At 40.5% G+C, this 17358-nt stretch overlaps 1 protein-coding gene across 3 annotated transcripts in view; it reads right to left on the bottom strand.

Annotated features, from left to right (window-relative positions):
• Positions 1–17358, bottom strand: part of MRAP2 (melanocortin 2 receptor accessory protein 2) — a 42036-nt gene that overhangs the window by 13671 nt on the left and 11007 nt on the right. The window contains exon 2 of one of the 3 annotated variants that reach the window (XM_067467617.1): positions 11703–11796. The exons of the other annotated variants lie outside the window; for them this stretch is intronic. The gene's annotated coding sequence lies outside the window, so the exon portion shown is untranslated. The remainder of the gene's footprint in view (positions 1–11702; positions 11797–17358) is intronic. 3 annotated transcript variants of the gene reach the window in all.

The following is a 17358-nucleotide window of genomic DNA, read 5'->3' on the forward strand; positions in this document are numbered from 1 at the left end:
CATAATCTAGCAGCCAAGTCTGCATCATGTGTCTCCCTACAATCTGTAAAGCTATATGCAACTTGGGTGCAAACTATCTGAGAGATTTTTATCCCACACAAGCCTGCCCTAACTTTGGTTACTTTAAAAGGTGCTCATCTCTTAGGTTGCATCTACTCGGTGGAATTAATATAGTTTAATGCCAGCTTAACTGCCACAGTTCAATGCTATGGAGTCCTGGGATTTGAAGTTTGGTGAAGCATCAAAGTTAAAGATTTTATAACGCTGTAACTTTCACAATTTCACAGAATTGAGCCATGGCAGTTAAAATGGTGTCAAACTGCATTAATTCTATAGCATAGATACATTCTTGAGAGCATGGGGAGGTTTTTATTTTTGGAGGGGGGCATGGGAGAGGACAGTGGTCACTTTGAAGCTCTTAATATCCTACCAAAGGAGGATAAGTTAGTCCTTTCCTGCTGTCCTTCCAATAACAAACAAAGGCATTTTTATGTGGGCAGACTTTAGCAACTGGCCAGATGCTGAGGACTTTAGGCAATTGTTGCCAGCTGCCTACTGTTCTTTCCTTGGGCACATCTTGTTAAGTTCTGTTTTTGATTGTTTTAAATTAAGTTTATAACCCAATTCTGTTTTAATAGTTGATTTTCTTTTGTGTTTCCATTGTATTCTTCTATTATTTCGTACTACTGTGAGTCTCATCCTTGAGAGAAAGCCATGGTACAAAACCAATAAATAACCCACAAGAATTCCTTAATGAGTCCTACAGTGATGTTAACAAACCAGAAAAAGGAAGTTTTATGTTTATTTACTACATTGACATACCAAAAGCCCTGCAAAAGTGTTCATTCGAATGGAAATTCCACCAGATGGTGACCAAAACCCTTTCAGATTTGGCGTTTTAAAAATAAAGCCAAATCAGCATTTATTGCTAAAATATGGATCATTAGCCCCAAATGGTGTTAGTTCTACATTGAAATAGAACTGCAGAAGAGGTTTTTACAAAAATAAAATGAAATCAGGTGGTCACTTGCACATGCCTGAGGAATTAAGTGAACAGCATTAGCTCAAAGGTCCATCTCCTCCCGTCCGCAAATAAGGTGGTATGAAACATTTTGCTGCCCGACACCAAAGCTTTAGACAAAGTAGGGAAGCCACCTGAGACCAGCTGATTAGGGACATATTGAATGTGCAGCACAATGCAAGCTGTGCAATTTAGTGATTGTTGTCTTTTAAAAACTGGAAGTTGTGCTTGTGGGATTTATTTTATTTTTTGCCTCATTCGCTCAAATGACTTGGTTGGCTTTGGGTACTAGGCCACTTGACTTTTTTGGGTATAAGCAAGTTTGTCAGAAGAAACAAATCAATGCTTGCTGAAATTTGTTCTTCTACAAACCATTAAAGGGATGTAGAGGAAAACCATTTCTTGTTGTGTCTCAGAAAGCAACAGTTGTCAAGCAGCAACAGAAAATATGCTGAAGGGACAGATATGGGAGAAGTAAAACTGCCCCCATAAGAATTTTGCCTCCCAATGAAATTTCATGTGATCTCTGAATTTCTAGCCTTGCGGTAACTCAAAACTTTAGTTCAGCATTTAGAAATATAGGTTGGAATCCTGCTGGGGAGTTACAAGTGTACAACCATTGTTGTTACACAGCCACTACAGTTACATGACTGGCCTGACTCTCCTCCCATGAATATGTTTCCAAACACTGACCCATGAGCTTGTAGCTTTATCATACTGAGTTAGTGTGCAATTCCCAATTTTTTTTTAAAGCGGGATAACCTGATGAATGACATTTTGCCTTCTCCACCTAACCATTATTACAGATTCAATGGTACCCCCATTTGCACCCAACATTGTATAATAATAATATACAATGCCAGAAAACCACACAGTTATGAAATGCTATTACAAATCAGAACCTCAAAAGCATGGCTACCAAAAAAGGAAGTATCATGAACAGGAAAAACTCAGCCATTATAAGGATCTCAAAATCGAACCGCAAAGGCTCTGGCATAAACCAGTACAGGTGGTCCCAGCGGTAATCGGCACTCTGGGTGCTGTGCCAAAAGATCTCAGTTGGTATTTGGAAACAATAAACATTGACAAAATCATGATCTGTCAACATCAAAAGGCCACTTTACTTGGATCTGTGTGCATCATTTGAAAATACATTACACAGTCCTAAACACTTGGGAAGTGTTTGACTTGTGATTTTGTGATACGAAATCCAGAATATATATCTCGTTTGCTGTAACATACTGTGCTTTTGTGTCAGTTTGTTGTTGTTATTCATTCGTTCAGTTGCTTCCAACTCTTCGTGACCTCATGGACCAGCCCAAGCCAGAGTTCCCTGTTGGCCGTCACCACCCCCAGCTCCTTCAGATCAAGCCAGTCACTTCAAGGATGCCATCCATCCATCTTGCCCTTGGTCAGCCCCTCTTCCTTTTTCCTTCCATTTTCCCCAGCATCAATGTCTTCTCTAAGCTTTCCTGTCTTCTCATTATGTGGCCAAATTACTTCATCTTGGCCTCTAATATTCTTCCCTCCAATGAGCAACTGGGCTTTATTTCCTGAAGTATGGACTGGTTAGATCTTCTCGCAGTCCAAGGCACTCTCAGCACTTTCCTCCAATACCACAGTTCAAAAGCATCTATCTTCCTTCGTTCAGCCTTCCTTATGGTCCAGCTCTCACATCCATAGGTTACTATGGGGAATACCATTGCTTTAACTATGTGGATCTTCATTGCCAGTGTGATGTCTCTACTCTTCACTATTTTATTGTGATTGGCCATTGCTCTCCTCCCAAGAAGTAAGCATCTTCTGATTTCCTGGCTGCAGTCTGCATCTGCAGTAATCTTGGCACCTAGAAATACAAAGTCTGTCAAGGCCTCCACGTGTACTCCCTCTATTTGCCAGTTATCTATCAAACCGGTTGCCATAATCTTGGGTTTTTTGATGTTTAACTGTAACCCAGCTTTTGCACTTTTTTCTTTCACCTTGATAAGAAGGTTCCTCAGCTCCTCATTGCTTACAGCCATCATCTGCATATCTAAGGTTGTTAATGTTTCTTCCAGCAATTTTTACCCCAATTTTGTGCCATTAAAATAATAATAATAATAATAATAATAATAATAATAATAATAATAATTTGAACCCCACAACCATCTCCCCGGAGGGACTCAGAGTGTCTCACAGGATGCACTCAATAGTGCAACACAATACAAATACAACAGAATATAGTGATCATAATCCCTAAACATGGTCAAAAGCTTGTGTAAAAAGCCATGTTTTCAGGTGTTTCCAAAAAACCTGAGGGATGGGAGCCCTTGCCCCTGCCTCTGCCCACACACCATACTCACAGAAATCCCACTAACTTCAAAATCTAAGCATTACACCAACTAAAGAACCAAGTCTGTGAAGGGGATTGGCAGGTTTCATGTCTGCAAAGCAAATGACTGAGCAGTCAGGCATAGGATAATACCAAGCAACACAACAAGTTCTGTGGGAGGTCAATGGAGGAGGAAAGATGGAGATTACTCATCCACAATAATGAGCTCCAAGGCAGCTAAGAGAGCCCCATTCCAGGAAGCAAAGTCGCTTTGATAAACACTCATTAGTGAGGACTTCTGCCATAAAAGCCACATATGAAGCTTTAACAGCAGCTAAGGATCATCTCACTCCTGTATAATTAGCAATGAAAGCGATGATTTCCCCATTGTCTCTCTTCCCCCTCAATCTCTCTTTCGCTCTCCTTTCCTTCCTCATCATAATCATGACTGCCTCTCTGATACCCATTCCACACAGCTGAATAAAATCACACATTCTCTGCTTTGAACTGGAATATATATATATATATATAAGCTGTAAATAAATATATGGCAGTGTGGAGTCAGATAACCCAGTTCAAAGCAAATATTGTGGGATTTTTTGCCTTGATATTCTTTCTGGTTTATGTGGTTGTGAGGAAGAGCCCTCAGATCCACTTGAGACTAGCAGTTGAAGCAAGCCATCTCTATGCTGATCTTCCCTTTGTCTCCACATGGGACTAAGAGATGACTTGACCCTTGGCTGTGAATGCTCAGGAGCAGCAGACCACACTTTCGTGACACCGTTATCCTGAAATGTTACATGCAGCTCTCTGTTCATGTTTCAAGGACCAGGAAGGTCAATGGCAGAAGGAACATCATTTTGCCACTCATGCAGAACCAAGAATCAACAGCAGAAAGCAAGAAGTTCCTTCTTGGTGTCTCTGTTTTCATTTTCTAATGAATACTTTTGCTAATTTAGTACAGCCGCCTTACCAACAGATTGGATATCCAGTTTCACTGATCAATACTTCAAAAATATTCCATCCTGAAAGCATTTGTGAAATCCTTCAGTACAACGCTATGGTGTGCTTCTGGGCTGAGTACAATCAAAATATAGGTTTGCTATTTTCTATGGTGTCAGGGTGTGCATGGATATATCGATTGCATTGTACAGGTAGTCCTCAAGTTACAAACAAGGTATGTTCTGTAGGTTTGTTCTGAAGTTAAATTACTATGTAATTTGGAACAGGTATATTTTAACATGTAGCTTCGGCCATCTGTGCTTGTGTGTAAGCTTTGGATAGTATAGGGAAGTGTTAACATCTCTGAGGTGTTTGTTTTACTGTCTGTGTTTGGAAAATTTCAACTCTCTTTCTAAGAGCCCCTGGTGGCACAGTGGATTAAACCCTTGTGCCAGCAGGACTGCTGGAGCCCCCGGTGGCGCAGTGGGTTAAAGCACTGTGCCGACAAGACTGAAGACCGACAGGTCGCAGGTTCGAATCCAGGAAGAGGCGGATGAGCTCCCTCTATTAGCTCCAGCTCCTCATGCGGGGACATGAGAGAAGCCTCCCACAAGGATGATAAAACATCAAAAATCATCCAGGCGTCCCCTGGGCAACGTCCTTGCAGATGGCCAATTCTCTCACAACAGGAGGGGTTGCTCCTGACACAACAACAACAAAAAAGCAGGACTGCTGACCGACAGGTCAGAGGTTTGAATCCAGAGAGAACAGGTTGAGCTCCCTCTGTCAGCTCCAGCTCTCCATGAATGGACATGAGAGAAGCCTCCCACAAAGATGGTAAAACATCAAAATATCTAAGCATCACCTGGGCAGGGTCTTTGCAGACTGCCAATTCTTTCACACCAGAAGCGACTTGCAGTTTCTCAAGTCGCTCCTGAAATGAAAAAGAAAACCCTCACTTTCTGTCTCTGTGATAACTGGAGTTTGGAAAATGTGTCTTCTTGTGGAAACAAGGACTGGTGGTGAAGCTTCAGCTGAAGATAACTCTTTCAGGAGTGCATTTCCCTTCCAAGGGGTAGATTTCTCTCACTACTTGTTGTCTCACTCCTTAACCATGAAACATTTGTAAGTCATATGTTTGTAACTCGGGGACATGTCTGTATTTTGAAAATGGCAGCTCTGCCACTGTGCTGCATCTTAGTCTATCTTTTATTTTGTACAACAAACCTGCATAGTGATGTTGTAACCAAACTGTACTACCAGATGAGTTTTCAATTTAAAGGGTTAACACAACCAGTTGAGAAGTAGAATTTGGTAGGATCACATGAGAGACATTTGCCCAGTGAAGCATAGTTGAAACTAGAAAACAACTGGATATTTTTGAACCAAAATTTGAAAAGCACACACATCCCTGACACAAGTGTAACAGCAAGGGGCCGAGGCCAAGAAAGGTGTGTTAGAAGTGTTCACCACGTTCCTCTGACTCCAAGGAAAATACAACTCAGTTTAGAAAAAAAGTCTAGCTTCACAGCTTAGCTGGCAAAGGACAATCTGAGAGCGAAATAACAAAGTGAGCAGAATAGGGAACACACCATGACAGTTGTGTCAGGGGAAACTGCTCTTCATTTTGGTCCTGACTGAATGGCAAAATAATTCAGTAACTGTTCCTCACTCACACCCCTCACTTACACACATGTTGCTTGTATAATTATAATATCTAGTACAACATTAATTCGTGATTACTAGGCATGGTTCTAAATGGGTCTAAAGTACTTAGAAAACGAGGGGGTGCTGGTGCTTTGCTTTTAAAGTGTTGCTAAAGTTCTGGTGGTAAAAATTTGAGAACTCTAACAAAACTTTCAAAATTTCATTATAAATGGCAGTTCCTAATTGGTTCTGTCATAAAAATGGCCAATAATGAAATAATAATGAAATTTTGAAAGTTTTGTTAGAGATCTGAAAGCAAATCACCAGCGCCCTCTAGTTTTGTAAGTACTTTAGAATCATTTAGAACCATGGATTGTCCATGCCTACTAATTACACTCATCTCTCCCCCTCCCCCGCCCCACACACACACACTCCATTTGTGTTGACTTCCTGTTCTTTGGGTTGAAAACAATGGTATGCAATTATATCCTTCCTTCCTAATGAAATATTGTTGCTGCCAATAGAGTTTGAATGTTCTTGTCCTCTGCCTGCATTGAGATGTATCCACACTAAGTAAATTACAACAGAAACAACATCTGAGACAAATGTCTCCTGTGACCTTTCATAGCAATTTGATCCCATTGTAACTGCCATTGATGCATTTTAGGAAATCCTGGGGTTGGTAATTGGATGAAGTGTGAAATCTTTGGCAGAAAATTCTGAATACTTCATGAAACCATGGCGACCACAACTCCATGGGATATTGCCATAGCAGGTAAAGTGGAATCATGGTGCTATAATTCTGTAGCATGAAAGACCCTCTGCAGAGGTTGGTCCATTTATGCTACTCCTTCTGCTGTGATGTAAAGTTCTAACTTGGAAAAAAGTTTTCTTCTGATATAGTTCTTTTCAACTATAATCTTGTCTTATCTACTTAGAGTGCTGACTGTGAAAAGCCCTGGGAAGAGCAGCACTGAGAGCTTGCTTCTGCTGCCTTCCCAAAATAAGAAGTGATATCAACCTAACCCAGGTATTGGCAAACTTCAGCCCTCCAGGTGTTTTGGACTTCAGCTCCCACAATTCCTGACAGATGGTAGGCTGTAAATGAAACAGTAAATGGGGTGGTGGGGGAGATTATAGTGCCTTTAAAATAAAGGATTCACTCTCTCCTTCCACAAGCATCTTGTCTAACATCCCCAGCATTATTAAATGTTGTCATGTTTAACATCACTGTTGGTTTTGGATAAGTCAATAAGAATAAAACTTACTGGCAGAAAGGGAAAGAGGTGAGGCAATACTGAAGGAGGAAAAGTAAGGAACACGGAGTGTGTGCATTGAAAAATCATTTGGTTGTGCTTACAAAATGAAGCTTTGCACTTAGAAACATGCCTTGTATAAAAATATTGATGCACAGTGAGCAAGTATTTCCAGAAAAACAGGAAAAATCAATGGTGAAATGATGAGCTCCACTCAGAGTCAAATGCTGGTGCCACTGAGAAGAGAACAACAGTCAAACTGAGCAGTTTCTCCCAGGCCTTATCTATACTCTCTGATCAATCCATGGCAAGCCTGGGGCAGTAATGCTTCAGACTAATCCAAGAGGAGATACACACTCTGTAAGGCAGAATCTACGTGGTTCATAGAATCATAGAATCCTAGAGTTGGAAGAGACCTCGTGGGCCATCCAGTCCAACCCCCTTCCAAGAAGCAGGAGAATCACATTCAAAGCACCCTTGACAGATTGTCACCCAGCCTCTGCTTAAAAGCCTCCAAAGAAGGAGCCTCCACCACACTCTGAGGCAGAGAGTTCCACTGCTTAACAGCTATCACAGTAAGGATGACCTTCCTGATATTCAGATGGAATCCCCTTTCTTGCAATTTGAAGCCATTGCTCCACATCCTAGTTTCCTGGACAGCAGAAAACAAGATTGCTCCCTCCTCCCTATGACTTCCCCTCACATATTTATACATGGTCTTCATCATGTCTCCTCTCAGCCTTCTCTTCTGCAAGCTAAACATGCCCAGCTCTTTAAGCCACTCCACATAGGGCTTGTTCTCCAGGCCCTTGAACATTGTAGTCACCCTTCTCTGGACACATTCCAGCTTGTCAACATCTCTCTTCAATCAGAGCACTACAGAGGGCTCTCAGCTGCTACCTGCCTTCCTCCACCATCTTTTTGCCATAAGGACACGGTAGGCTGTTGTGTCCTTCTGCCAAGAGGACAGGAAAAATAGGAGAGCCTGAAGTAAGCACCCAGGGGGTTGCATCCAGCCCCTGGGCCTTAGTTTGACCATGCCTTCTGTAAAGGGATAAGTAACTGGCATGGAAAGTGAAAAGAACCAAGTCTGATCTGAGATGTGTAAAGGATTGTCATGTCTGGAGATCCCATTTCGGATGGCAAGGGGAAATGATGAGTGTGTGGAAACAGCTTTCAAAGGAGATGCATCGGGGACAAGACTTAAACAATTACGAGTCAAACAAACAGAAATAGAGTATTTCTAAGAACACAATCTGTGTAGCATTCATTTTATACCAGCAGCTAGGGAACAACAACAGAACAAGGTTAGTGCATTCAAGTTTTTCTGTCTGAGCACTGTATGAAACAAATTGCTTGATTACATAAGCCCTTGGTCCTATATAGCACAGCATTTCTTCTATTCCTAGAATATAATCTATTTGCTATGTATTGAGGGAAGATGCTGCTTAATTAGAAACATATTCAGTGTCCCAACCACCGGTGTGCCTAAATACTTCAGTAATCAGGACTAAGAATATACAAAGCACAGGCCTAGAATCATTCACAAATATTACATTTAAAAGCACCCCAACTTTTTAAATATTTTGCTCACCATCCTGAATGACTTAGGCTTCTGCTTCAAGAGTACCAAGGCAATACGACGTCCGACATGGGTGGCCTGCTTCCTTCATTAACTTTATCATTTAACTTTTTATGTGGCTTATTAATATTAAAATTAACCACATATTCCCTTTGGGGTTGAGCAAATCACCACTTCTCTATATGCTCTCACACACTGTCTACAAGTACATTAAGTTTACATGGCTTATTAAACCCTCGTGCTTTCAAACATAATGAGTGTCTGGCACATTTCTCCCCCAAAGAATAGTGCATTACTAGGAAGCAAGATAAAAAGAGACATAATTGGGTTATGTGAATGGTGTAATTACAGTAATGGCACAAAGGAGGGTCAGAAGAGAAAGAGTAAAAAAAATCACACACTTAAAATAGCTCTCGCAAACTGAAACGGTGACCTTTCTTTTTACAAGAGAAACTATTGCTCGCTTGGCCATTAGTTACAGAATAGATAAAGAGAGCATCGTTGTGCTTCTGAGGTGAAGAAGAGACAGCCTATGGGGTATATGAAGGTTTCCCAAAAGCAATTCTTAGGCTCCTGTAACCCCTATGGCCAAATTCCCTATTTATCCCCATGCTACTCTGCGCTCCATACAGGTCCTCTTGAATCAAGAAGTGAGCCAGAAATTGGCTTCTGGTTCATTTCCTTATTTCTTTCATGACTTATCTTTACAAAAGGTCTCTATCAGGTGGGAATGGCCGAAGGAGTCTAAAAACACATACATTGCTTGGAAGTTGTCTTCCACCTCCCATCCTAGTTTTAGAAAAATTCACCTGAATCTAAAATGTGGAAAAAATAACAATAGCCTCTACAGCAGTGGTTCTCAAACGGTAGGTCCCCAGATGTTTTGACCTTCAACTCCCAGAAATCCCATGATCAACAAAAAATGCAGGAGGGCTTTGGGGAAAATTCACCTTGATTTATAAGAATTATAGTTCATCTACATCCAGAGAGCATTGTGAACACAAACAATGATGGATCAGCACCAAATTCAGCATACATACCCAATATGCCAAAATTTGAATATAGGTGGGTTTGGGGTGGAATTTGCCTTGACATTTGTTAGTTCTAGATACTGGGATTTATAGTTCACCTGCAATCAAAGAGCACTGCGAACCCTACCAATGATGGACCTGGACCTAACTTGGCACACAGAACCCTCATTGACCATCTGAACATACTCAAGGGATTTGATGGTACTGACCCATCATGGTGGGAGTTGTAATTCATCCTGCAGCTGGAGAGCATACTGAAGTAGTACACCCACAATCTTATGCATTTTGTAAAATAAATACATGCCTTCTTCTAATAATCCAGGCAATGCCGGGTACTCAAGCTAGTATAGAATAAAACATGGAGCAGAACCAATATTCACTGTATAGTTCAATGGAGATTTTTCCATGGTAAGTACCTAAAGGATTGCAGCCTAAGTTACAATTAATTATAACTTGAGCTGTTTTAAGCATAATGTACAAAAAAACAAGGATGTTGTATTTCCATTAGTTCCTCCTCTCAATCTTCCTATGAGCTCATTCCTGCAAAACAATCCAAGCAGCTTCAAAATGAACAGCCATCTTGCAACAGTTTTAAAAAGAGGGAGGGAGAGTCAAAGCAGCCATTAGACACTTTATTAAATGAAGAAAAATTAGCACATTTAGCTTCCCTCACAAAAAGCTCTGCAGAATTATCAAATGGCTGTTCTTTCATTAGGCTGTGAATAATGACACATTGCAGAAGAAGCATTTTATTTATGCCACTGTTAACTCTCCCACAATTTTAAGGAGTGGGAAAACTATCATTTGGATAACTGTATGGCTATATCTGCTACAATATGATATTCACCGTGGCATCACTAGGGTTGGCGCCACCCAGTACAATAATTGATGGTGTCACTTCCATGGACCTCCTCCTATACTGTACCAGACCAGACCACAATATTGCAGCTACAATACCAGAAAAATAGACAAAGCCAGAGAAAGAATAAAAACCCAGCAACAAAAACGGCACAAGCATTTAGTGCATGCAGATAAAACCATCTGCTATGAGGCTTTGTTGTAATTGGGTAATACTGACAGCTCTGACTAGATCTTATGCACATCAAAAGGTTAAAAAATAGATCATCATAAAAGTTTTAGCTTTGTAGGTACAGTTGAGTCTCGCTTATCCAGCATAAATGGGCCGGCAGAATGTTGGATAAGCAAAAATGTTGGATAATAAGGAGGGATTAAGGAAAAGCCTATTAAATGTCAAATTACATGATGATTTTACAAATGAAGCACCAAAACTTCACATTTTACAACAAATTTACAGACAAAGCAGTTCAATACATGGTAACGTTATGTAGTAATTACTGTATTTACGGATTTAGCACCACAACATTGCAATGTATTGAAACAGCTGTGGATCTGGGCAGAGGTAGACTGTGTTGGATAATACAAAACATTGGATGAGCAAAGGTTGGATAAGTGAGACTCTACTGTATATTGATATAGTACATGTAAGTTAAGCTTCTAACGCTGTTTGTATAGTCAAACTACAGATCTTTTATTAAAATATATTTCTGCTGAAACGCTGAAGAAATTAAATCATATAAATTTTAATGTCACCCTCTATGTGGTTCGCACCCTTCATATATCCTAGTATTGTCATGGATATCCATTTAATAGGAATTGCTTCAAAATATTTTGCAAAAAAAAAAAAAAAGACCAGAAGAATTGCTTTGCATGTTGGTAAGTGTGTAATTTCCTGCCACAGAAAGGAGTGGTTGTCAGTCACCAACTTCTATTATTTTTCAAAGGGAACAAACAAATCCATGGAGTATAGGCTGCCATGGCAGCTATAACCTCCAGTGTCAGAGTCAACATGCCTCTCAGTTAGAAAAGTCAATTCATAACTATTTGGTCCTACCTTGAAATGATGTCTAATTATGGCGATTTTCTTCCCATTGTACTGCAACTTTGCTGCATTTTCCTCATTATCTAATCCTTAGGAAAGATTTGCTCTGTGGAGAAATAAAAACATACTTTCTGATGTGCATACGTACACACACACACAAATGTTTTCTGTGAATATATATATGAAACAAACCCCATGCCCAAGGGATACACTCCAAGACTCCCATGGATACTTGAAACCCCAGATAACAGTGAACCATACATTTTGACTATATCTGGGACAGGAACAAAACATAGAACCACATTAGAGGACTTAGAAAGGCCCCACAAACACTTTGGGAGCATTTTGTAGTGTGTGGGTGACTACTTTTGGGGAGGCAAAGCCACTGTAGGCAAACCGCCCTCTGCTTCAGTTTCAAGCTGAATGGCGACTCAAACACTTCCACCCATTAACAGTATAGCTGAAGCTGTCACCCTTGGGGGCCGGGTAGAAATCCCCCCCCCCATTTCAATGGGGGTGTTTTGCCTACCCTATACTGTTCTAGTATGACAAATTGGGAGATAAGGGCCAATACAAGGGAATTTAATTTGGTATACAACCAAGGCACCCTTTTGTGTAGGCCAGGAGCTGTATCCTCACTCTAGGTTGTGAATAAAGAGGGGGAGGGTGAAAGCAAATGGCCAAGGAACTGGAAATATGACACTGATCATTCTGGGAGCAGAATTACTTCACCAAGTTCATTGCCAAGTTCAATGTCAAGTTCATGGACAAGTTCATTATGCATTCTGGGACCGCATTAAGGGAAGAATCATACATATTAATCAGGTAACATTAGTAAAAGTTGCCCTTAGTTAACCCATTCATGTGTGTAGCCTCTTCATTTGTGGGGGTTGTGTGGCAAATAAATAAAATAACTTATAAACAACAAAATTAAACCAAGAAAGGTAAAGCAAATTAAAAAGAAACCATAGATTCCCTGAAGGGGGGAGGGGTTGTATTGCACTGAACTGATTTTGAATGCTATGCCCATAAACTTTTTTTTTTAGTATTTTTCTAGTTCTCATACTGCTACACAGAATCATGTTTAAAGAGAAAAGCAAGGTCTTGTGGAAATAGACTTCCACCTCCTTTTTTATCTATCAGCTCTGAAGCCCATCAGCAATCCAAACTCTGGAACCAGCACCTCCCTCCCCTGGGTCATGTACTTCTATCTACCATTTATTAAGCACTGCAAAGAAAACAACTGCAGTAATAAACAAATTGTGCCTGCAAGCGTACTCATCCACTTGCCTTTTCAAACACAAGCAGATGGAGGGAATCAATAATAATAATAATAAAAGATTTGCTTTGCGGCTATCAACAGTATAGCTTATTCAGAGAGTGTGCAACAGAGCAGTGATGCAATATTTGAGTGAAACACTATATAATTTCCACATTGACACCAAGTGCCTTGCCTGGAAGCTGCAGAAACCACTTCAAGAGCTCTTTTCTTTTATCAGCTCTTTCCTTTCCTTTCCCTGCTGTAAAGCTACTGTGATGTAGAAGATTTGGGTTTCAAATGTCCCACAGCCTCTCAGCCTAAACCTTCCTCTTATGCAGCGTTTATCAACCTAGGGGTCGGGACCCCGGGGGGGTCACGAGGGGGTGATAGAGGGGTCACCAAAGACCATCAGAAAACACAATATTGTCTGTTGGTCATGGGGGTTCTGTGAGGGAAGTTTGGCCCAATTCTATCATTGGTGAGGTTCAGAATGATCTTTGATTGTAGGTGAACTATAAATCACAGCAACTACCACTCCCAAAAGTCAAGTCTGATTTCCCCAAACTCCACCAGTGTTCACATTTGGGCATATTGAGTGTTCGTGGCAAGTTTGGTCCAGGCCCATCACTGTTTTGAGCCCACAGGGCTGTCTGGATGTAGGTGAACTACAACTCCCAAACTCAAGATCAATGCCCACCAAACCCTTCCAATATTTTCTGTTGGTCATGGGAGTTCTGTGTGCCAAGTTTGGTTCAATTCCATCATTGGTAGAGTTCAGAATGCTCTTTGATTGTGGGTGAACTATAAATCCCAGCAACTACAACTCCCAAATGACAAAATCAATACCCCGCCCCAACCCCAACAGTATTCAAATTTGAGTGTATCAGGTATTTGGGCAAATTTGGTCCAGTGAATGAAAATACATCCTGCATGTCAGATATTACATGACAATTCATAACAGTAGCAAAATTACAGTTATTAAGTAGCAACGAAAATAATTTCATGGTTGGGGATCACTACAACATGAGGAACTGTATTAAGAGGTCACAAAATTAGGAAGGTTGAGAAACACTGCTCTTAGGATTGTTGGAAAAACACTATGCAGGGATAGGAATCATGCAAACCTCCAGATTTTGTTAAAATTGCAACTCCCAGCAATGCTATGCTGTGTGTGAGCTGATAGGTGTTGTAGTCCAAAAACATCAGATTCCGGGGGTGTGAGACTTGATAATGTTGGAGGACCATGTTGGTAAAATTATGTTGGAAACTGCTTTGAGTCCCTTCAGGGGTGAGAAAAGTGGTATATAAATGCAGTAAATAAATAATAAATAAATGAAAAACATTTATATTTCGCCCTTCTCACCCTGAAGACATACAACATACAAACGGCAAACATTCAATGTCAGGATATAAATAGATTATATGCATACATAAACATTAAAAACATTTGTCTCAACATTAAAATCCATGGCTTAAACCATCTCGATCATCCGCACTGAATTTAGTAGGCATGTTAGGGTTTCCTATTGCTGCTTTATAGCACTGTCCCAAAAGCTTGGTCCCACAGCCAAGTCTTTGCCATCTTTCTGAAGGATAAGAGGGAGGGAGCCAATCTAATCTCACCAAGAAGGGAGTTCCATAGCTGAAGAGCAATCACTGAGAAGCCCCTCTCTCTCGTCCCTGCCAATCACACCTGTGACAGTGGCGGAATGAAAAGCAGGGCCTCCTCGGATGATCTTAATCTCCACTATTGTTCATAGAGAGAGATGCATTTGGATAAAGGTTGTTACCCATCAAGAGTGAAACAGACAAACTCTAAAACCCTGCCGAGAGGCAGATTAGGCATCTGGCATCAAAAACTCTGCAGTCTCTTCTCAATTTGCAGGAGGTGTTTAATTTTCTTTTTGGAGAAACAGCACAAATCTGCTTATCATTAAACTCAGGGGTTTTTATTAGCAACAGTTCAAGTAGCAAGCATCAATTAACTCAGTCTGTTTTGAAAAATATAACAGTGGCAATCCCAGCAGTGAGACAAGATAGATTTACAATAGATCATTCTCCAAGCAATCTTTTCCCAGAATCCTTTGACTGACAGCATTTTCTGTATCTGAGGACATGTTGTTCTGACCAGATTTCAATTGAAAACAAATTATAAGTCCAGAGGGTAATCAGTATGCATCGTATGTCCAGCCATGATGGACCTGCTCTAAGCAACAGTTTCTCATTTCTCATTGTGGGTTATACATCCAGAATAAGCCTCAGGCATTGATTTCTATTTTTAATAATAATAATAATAATAATAATAATAATAATAATACACTTTATTTATATTCTGCTCTATTTTCCTGGAGGGACTCAGAGTGGATTATAGAACACATACGAGGCTAACATTCAATGCCTTTTTCACAATGACTTACAACAACACAGGGAGAGGTAAAGGTCTTCCCCTCTTCATCTCTGGCATCTGGAGGCGATGATCGACTTTTAGCTATGGGGAGGTGCTCTTGTTCCATTTTTTCCATGCCTAGGAGCCTGTTATCCATAGATATTGCCCATCTGTTGCCAGCATGTTCTTGCATATTTGCACAGGGCGCCCTTTTACCTTCCCGCCAATGCAGTACCTATTGATCTGCTCATATTGTATGCTTTCAGACTACTAGGTTGGCAGAAACTAGGGCTGATAGATGAGAGCTCACTCCAACTCATGGCTTTGAACTGCCAACCCTCCAATCAAAAGATTTCCTGCAGCTAGCAGTTTAACCTGCTGTGCTACCACTGGTTATAAATCATTTGTTGATTTATTTTATATTCTATTCAATTTCCCCACTCTCTACAGCATACTGGCAAATTGCAGTCCTTTTCTGAAGGAAAGAAGCACTTCAATTTTTGACTCCACCACTGTTCCTTTCTCTTTGCCTCTGGTTTGCCTCTGTCTCCTTCTCATCCAACGACAAAACCTGCCAACTTCGTGCTGTTTATTTCCTTCACTTCTGAGGGAGAAACTTAGCTTCATTATGAAGACCCCCTATCCATTCCTGGCAACAACTTCTTGGTGAAGTTAAACTTTTTCCTCCCTTACAAATAATTCTGCTCCTTTATCTCACCCTGAGTTTTTAAATCATTTTATGTACATGCGGCCCGCTCACTGTCACTATGTTTGGTTTACTGTTTTTTTCCTTAATGTTTTGTGTATATTGTTTATTGTTTATGTTGTTTATTTTATTGCAACTTTATTGTAATTTGTTATTTGGGCTTGGCCTCATGTAAGCCGCCCCGGGTCCCCGTTCGGGGAGATGGTGGTGGGGTATAAATAAAGATTATTATTATTATTATTATTATTATTATTATTATTATTAATGAGGGAAATGAATGGTGTGGAATTGGTGGGTTTTGTCATTAGATGAGAAGGAGACAACAGAGGCAAAGAGAAAAGAAGAGCGGCAGAGATGAGAGAACTGAGGCATTTCTTCTTTACCACCTTCCTCTCTCTCGCTAATGTTAGAGTTTTTTATCATTTCTTAAGTAACAAGTAGTGTAAGGATCAGGGCAGCGAGCAGTAAAAGTAAAACCACCTGGCTAGCATTCTGTAATTACAGCCAGGGTGAAGTAATTGCTGGAGTAATAAATGAGCAAAAGGGCTACTTCTTGTTGAGGTGTTGGAGGGTTAGAGTCTGCTGAGAAGTTGGAAGATGGGAGTTTACTGAAGATTGGAGTTCTGAGAGGCTTATGTTTTGAAGTTGGAGTATCAAGAAAATTGGACTGCAAAACCAACCTGGGCAAAAGTATGATAGCTGGGACCTTACGCTACGCTAGTTGCGCAACGCGGCTCAGAATTAGTGAAGGGAAGACGTGCATGAGACAGCGGAACAGGTGAGACGCAGCAGCAACAGGGTAGCAGAGATGTAATTTAACCCAGGTGGGAGAGGATAAGGGTGAAGTAATGTAAGACTTATTTAATATTAAATAATATTAAATGATAAACAACAGCGGCAAAAAAATGATAGCTGGGACCCAATGCTGGTTGTGTGATGCGGGTCAGAGTTAGAGAAACAAAGACGTTGCAAGATTCCACCCCTGCTTTGAGTCTTCTTTGCAGATAGAAACAGTGAGGTATAATAATAATAATAATAATAATAATAATAATAATAATAATAATAATAATAATAATAATAATATCAGCTGTAATATGAGGTGTATCTGCATGCAGTTTGACACCACTTTAACTGCCATGGCTCCATAGTATGGAATCATGGTGTTTGGTGAGGTCCCAACACTCTTTTGTAATGAAGGCTAAAGACATTGTGAAACTGTGACTCCCATGCCATGGAAGTTAAAGTGGTATCAAACCACATTAATTCTACACGGGAGGTGAACCCTGAGCCTCCCAGATGGAGTTGCAACTTTCAG

The sequence above is a fragment of the Anolis sagrei genome, chromosome 1 (genome assembly GCF_037176765.1).
Source record: "Anolis sagrei isolate rAnoSag1 chromosome 1, rAnoSag1.mat, whole genome shotgun sequence".
Classification (NCBI taxonomy): Eukaryota; Metazoa; Chordata; class Lepidosauria; order Squamata; family Dactyloidae; genus Anolis; species Anolis sagrei.